The sequence below is a fragment of the Trichosurus vulpecula genome, chromosome 4, assembly GCF_011100635.1.
Source record: "Trichosurus vulpecula isolate mTriVul1 chromosome 4, mTriVul1.pri, whole genome shotgun sequence".
NCBI lineage: Eukaryota > Metazoa > Chordata > Mammalia > Diprotodontia > Phalangeridae > Trichosurus > Trichosurus vulpecula.
The window spans coordinates 253,578,592-253,584,591 of record NC_050576.1 but is presented as its reverse complement, the minus strand read 5'-3'; the positions used below and the strand labels follow the sequence as shown (position 1 = coordinate 253,584,591).

The window sequence follows — 6,000 nt, the reverse complement described above, 5'->3', positions numbered from 1 at the left end:
AGAGAAAACCAAAGGGGGCCGGGAACGACCCTCCCCCTTCCCCGCCCTTCTGGCCCCCACTGGGAATATAGGAAGCCGGCCGGGCCGCAGCCGCCCCCAGCGCATGCGCCCTGTTCCTTCCCCTTCCTCCCCCCCTTTTCTGGTCGGAGTGGGTCGGTCCGCCGGGGGCCTGGTTGGGGGGCCGTACCATTGCTGCGCGGGGGCGGGGGGAGAGGGCGGTGCCTGCGCGGCCCCCCGCGGCGGCGACGGAGCACTCCCTCCTTCGCTTGCTGCTTGCTGGTGGGTCGGCTGCGGGAGCCGGACGGGAGCGGTGCGGGGCTCGGCGGCTGCGGCGAAGGAGGAGGCGGAGAGAGAAGAGGACGAGGCTCGGGGGCGGCGGCCGAGGCAGAGGACCCTCGGCCCAGGCAGAACGCGGGCTCCAGGCTCCGGGCGGCCAAGGCGGCTGAGGCTGCCGCGCCGCTCTGGGTGTGGCCGGGCTGTCCGGGCCTCCGGCCCCGGGGCTATGAGCCGCGAGCGCGCGAGCCCGAGCCGCAGCTAGAGGCCGCCCGGCGGCCAGGCGGCCGAGGAGGAGCCGCGCGGCCCAAGCAGGTGAGCGGGCTGGCGGGCGGGGAGGGGCCCGGCCTGCTGCCCCGCGTGCCCCCTCCCTCCTGCCCCGGTCCTGCCCCCTCCCCCCCTCCTCCTCACCTTCCCTTCCCCTCTCCCCTTCCTCCTTGGCTTCCCCTCTCCTCCCTTTCCTCCTCTTCTCTTCTTCTCCTTTCTCCTGCCTCCCCTTCTTCCTCCTTTTCCTACTCCCTCCCTCCTCTTTTTCCTCCCCTCTCCCCTTCCTCTTACCTCCCCCTTCTCTTTCCTCCTCTTTTTCCTCCCTTCTCATCTTCTTCCCCTCTCCTCCTCTTCCTCTCCCTTGCTTTCCCTCCTCCCTTCTCTTTTCTTTTCTCTTGTCTGAATTTCCTTCTCTCTTCCTTTCTCTCCTCCCCTTTTCCTTTCTCCTCCCCTTCTTTCCCCTCTTCTCCCCTTCTTCTTCTCCCTTTCCTCCTCTCTTTTCTCTCCCTCCCCTCACTTTTTCTCTCCTTCTTCCTCCCCTTTCTCTTCCCTCTCCTCCTTCCTTCTTTTTCCCTTCCCTTTTTTTCTCTCCTTCCCTTTCCTCTCTTTTTCCTCTTCCTCCTCTTTCCCCTGCAGTTTTCCCAATTCTGTGACTCTGAGAAGAAACAAGGGCCCTTAGAAGCCTTGGAACCAGTCCAGCCCTTAGACCCGTGGGATGGATGGTAGATTTAGAGCTAGGAGGGCCCTCGGGCAGCTGGGTGGTGCCAGAGTGGGTACAGGGCTGGGCCTGGAGTCAGAAAGCCCCTAGTTCAAATCCAGCCTCAGAGGCTTACTAGCTGTGTGTGCCAAGTCACATAGCCTCCGCCTGCCTCAATTTCCCCTACTTTAAAGTGGGGATAATAATAACATCTACCTCCCAGGGTTGTTGTGAAGATCGAATTATATCATATTTGTAAAGCACTTAGCATGGTGCTGAGCACATAGTAGGAGCCTGATAAATGGGTGCTTAATAAATGCCTCTTCTCTGCCTTTTGGGAGCCATCCAGTAGAATCGCTGGAAGAACACTGGTCCTGGGAAAAGAGGACCTGGGTTCAAATCCCATTTTCACACTTGACAAATCACTAGGCTTCAGTTTCCTCATCTGTAAGATGAGGGAATGGGGAAGGGGGCGTGGAATAGATGGCTTCTCTCTTCCCACTGTAGATCTATGACCCTATGAACCTCAGAGGTCCTTTAGTCCAGCACCCTCATTTTGCATATGAAGAAACTGAAGTTCAAGGAGGTTAAAGGCCTTCCCTGAGGCCATGCCACTCTGCTGAGATGCCTATGCTTTAGTGAGAGTCCTGCGTCTCCCCACAAGGGGTTCTTCAGCTTGATGATCTCTAGGGAGGGTTAGCCCCTTAATGCAGACCTAGTTTTGTTTTGTTCTTTCCTTATGGCAGGTCTAAACCTGCCTCTGTCTGTGTTGACTCTGGCACTAGAATGTAAGGTCCCTGAAGGAGGGGACACACACACACACTTTTTTGCATTTCTTTTTAACCCTATCACTTAATACAGTGCTTGGCACACAAGATAGTAGACCATCATGTCGATTGGCTGCCTTGCTGTTTCTACCTATTACTTCTAATCCTGACCCCCATCATCACTCTTCCCATTGCAACCTTGCTTGAAGACTCTTATCCATGGCCCCTCCAGAGTTCTCTTCTGTAGGCTAAACATCCGCAATTCATGCAACACATCCACAGCTGACATAATCTGCAGGCCCTGGTTGTCCTCTGGATATTTTATCAAAGTTTATCAAAGGCCATTCCAAAATGAGCTGCCTAGAACTGAACATGTGGTCTGTCTGGCCTGTGTGGCGTTCGGTAGGAGTATCATCACTTCCCTAATCGTAGACGTTATCCTCTCAATAAAAAGGTTGCATTAGGGATTTTTTCCCCCTGCCATATCATCCTATTCGCTTGTAATTGAGTTTGCTTTGTACTAAAACCTCCTTTTCCTGCGCCCTTCCCCTTCCTGCTGTGTGCTGGGTTTCCTCCTTTTCCAGGCGATGCCCTCATGGCTGTTCCTTTCTAACCACTGACGGAGCTGGAGGGAGGAAAGTTATGCCTGTCCTCCTGGAAGGAGGTCTGCATCTCTCTAGCCCTTATCTTGATGTATAAAGTCACAGTTGGACAAGATGATGATTCTGTGAGTCTGCATTTGAATGTATTGGTACGTGGATCCAACTCATCTCCATTGTGTAGTAGAAAGAACAATAGACTGGGTTCTATTCCTGGCTTTGTCTCCAGTTAGCTGTGAGACCTTGGACAAGTTATTTTTGCTCACTGGGTCTCAGTTACCTCATCTGTAACATAGAAGGTTGGATTATATGTGGCCACTAGCTTCCTTTCTATCTCTAAATCCTGTGATTCTCTGGCTCTCCTTCTCCTTTCCTATGTTGACTTCCTTTTTGTGTGTGTTTAAGGGGTGCTATATTCAACTTGCATCTTGAGATTAAGACTTGGCTTTCTGCTGTATTTCCTGTCTTTTGCTCTCCTGATGTGAGAAAAGCAGCATCACAAATTTAGAGTTTAGCAATAATCTAGTCCATGCCTATTCACTTATAGATAAGGAAGCAGAATCAAAGAGATCCAAGTCCCATAGTAGCAGAGCTAGTATTTAAACCGAGATTTTCTGACACTAAAATTATATTTTTCCATTATACCATGCTATCCTGTCTCTGCCCCTCCCTCTCCCCTCCCAGCCCAACTGTATCTTTGATTTATTGCTTTGGGGATATTATCTGGAGGTTTGGGCTTTGGCCTTACAAATGATCTTGTTCTCCAGGAGAAACAGAGAGAGAGTCTTTGTCTTTGTGTACGTATATGTAGCAAAGCAATCCCTAGATTGGAGTACTATTTACTTCTATTGTGTCTTGCCAAGACCACTCATCTTTCATTAGAGACCAGTCTAGCATCAGTATCCTTTAATTACCATTAGATTGTACTTGAATCTTTTAAAGTAATGATTATTTGCTTAATAGTGGTACAGTAGATAGAGCACTGGGCTTGGAATCAGGAAGACTGGTCTTCATGAGTTCAAATCCAGCCTCAGACGCTTACTAATTGTGTGACCCTGGACAAGTCATTTAACCCTGTTGGCCTCAGTTTCCTCACTTGTAAAATGAGCTGGAGAAGGAAATGGCAAACCACTCCAGTATCTTTGCCAATAGAACCGAAGAATGGAATCATGAAGGGTGGGACATGACTGAACAACAGAAATTTGTTGAGGAAAAAAAAAAACTTAGAAGGGGGTAGGAGAAGGGAAATGACATTAGTAAGTCACACAAAAGACCCCATGTACAATTCAACAAATATGAAGTTCTAGATGGATAATTAATAAAGTCAGTGATATCAAATCAAAGTATTTCTTAAATAGTAATTCCTATACATTACATTGTATCTTTAAGAACATTGGATTCTTAGCCTGGGGTCCATGGACTTAGTTTTTAAAAAAATATTTTGATGACTATTTCAGTATAATCAATTTTCTTTGTAATTCTATACACTTTATTTTATACATTTAAGTAATTATTCTGAGGCAGCTTCACCAGAGAGTCAAAGGAGTCTATGACCCAAATTTAAGAACCCCTGGTCTAGAGAAACAACATAAATACAGTTCTGGGGAAATGTTACTGGATTTTAAGTACATGAAGAAAGGATTTGGTCCTGTCCAGTTCCTGCCCCGCCCCCCCCCCCCCCCCCCCCCCCCCCCCCCCCGTAAATCTGCATTCTGCTGAGATGACTTTGGATTTGGAAATACTTTAGGCTCCAACTGATTATCAGTACATGATTCCCTTTATTAATTTTGGCTCCCAACTCTATCTTCCCAGTCTTGTGAACTGAGATTGAGATAGGTACTTACTCCTTTACGATCTGGTGGAAGTCATATTAGTAGAGAAAACATACTTTGGGGGCTGTTGTCCTGATATTTAAAAATTATGTACCACTCTAAAATGTAATCCCTGTTCTTTTAGGCCCTTTAACAAGACATATTTTCAAATTTTGTTTTAAAAATAACTCTTTATGTGTGGGAGTTCAGCCTTGTTCATTCCAACTAGAGTGGAGAAATTCTGCCTTGCATAATTGAGTTGTGGTTTTAGGAGACACTTTTCCTCCTCACTACTCCTAGAGTCTTGGAATTTTATTTTTCATCAATTAACTGAGCCCTTTGTGCACACATAGACTAAAAATCATAGTTTTTCATAAGCCTTTGTTTTTTCCTAGTACAGTTCATTTGGAGATCAATTTAAAGAAGAATAAGAAACTTCCGCTGATACCTAATACTCAGAATAATCATCAGTTTAGCCATCATGATAAAGTACTATTATTTATGCTTTAATGTCCTACATTGGTTACCTTTTTAAAAAATTATATTTACATTTGTAAAGTTGGTTATGCTGAGCATAGGTTCTTAGACACAAAAATAGATAGTGCTTATGCCTAGGACCACTAATAGACACATTTAATAACTTTTTCCTTTTAAATCTGTGGAATTGATTTTTTTTTTCCATGACTGGGGTGTGGTGTAAGTTTAAGGTGCATCAGTTTTCTTTTTCAAATAGGCATTTGAAACAATTGAAAAGTTAGTAGAATTAGTACTGAACTAGGTATTGGCTACATTGTTTTTACTTGGTGCAAATTGTGTTTAGATAATGAAGTGTTTCTGTAAGAATCATTTGCTGTTGAACCTAGAATGAATTTTCTTATTGCATTACTTTAGCATAGCTGTGTTCATTGGATGCATGATACTGGACAGTTGTAGTAAATGAGTGTTTTTCTTTGTGTATGCCTTGTGTACCTGTATAGAATGTAAGTTCCTTGAGGGCAGGGACTCTTTCATTTTCGTCTTTGTATCCCCAGTAGCTAGTAGGTAACTGCGTGGTTTCTTAATGGTATTGGGCTATCATCAAAGTTTAGAACCAAAAGGAAACTTAGAGGATAGCCAATACATTTCTCTCATTTGTAGATGAAAAAACTGAGGTCCAGTGAGGTTAAGGGACAAGTCCAAGGTTAACATGGCTAGTTAATGGCAAAGTTGGCACCAGAACCCAGTTTTTAGATCTGGAGCTTCCAGTTATGTTCCTTGTGTTGCCTCACCTTGTATACAAAAGCCTGTTTACAAACTATTTGAAAAGAAAAGACAGCAATGTGTCTTTGTTAATGGGGGAAATAGCATGGATAGTACAGTATCTCACTCTGCCTTTAGACGTCCCAAAACTGCCAACAGTGATACTGCTTCTGGCTTAGTATTATCTGCGCTAGTCACTGAAAAGGCCAGCAATCCTTCCTACAGGGTGTGCGGGATGAAGCCTGCTCCTTCGTTGGTGGCTGCATCCTTTGTTGTATGAGGCTTCACCACTTTGTCTTGCTGCTTGATGAATTTAAACACTTAATCTCATTTTTTATTACGTTCTT

The 6,000-nt window shown here is 45.9% G+C and overlaps 1 protein-coding gene across 1 annotated transcript in view; it reads left to right on the top strand.

The window, feature by feature from the left end:
* Positions 1–213: 213 nt before the first annotated feature.
* GNB4 (G protein subunit beta 4) overlaps positions 214–6,000 on the top strand; it is a 56,084-nt gene continuing 50,297 nt past the window's right edge. The window contains exon 1 of the mRNA XM_036754471.1: positions 214–588. The gene's annotated coding sequence lies outside the window, so the exon portion shown is untranslated. The remainder of the gene's footprint in view (positions 589–6,000) is intronic.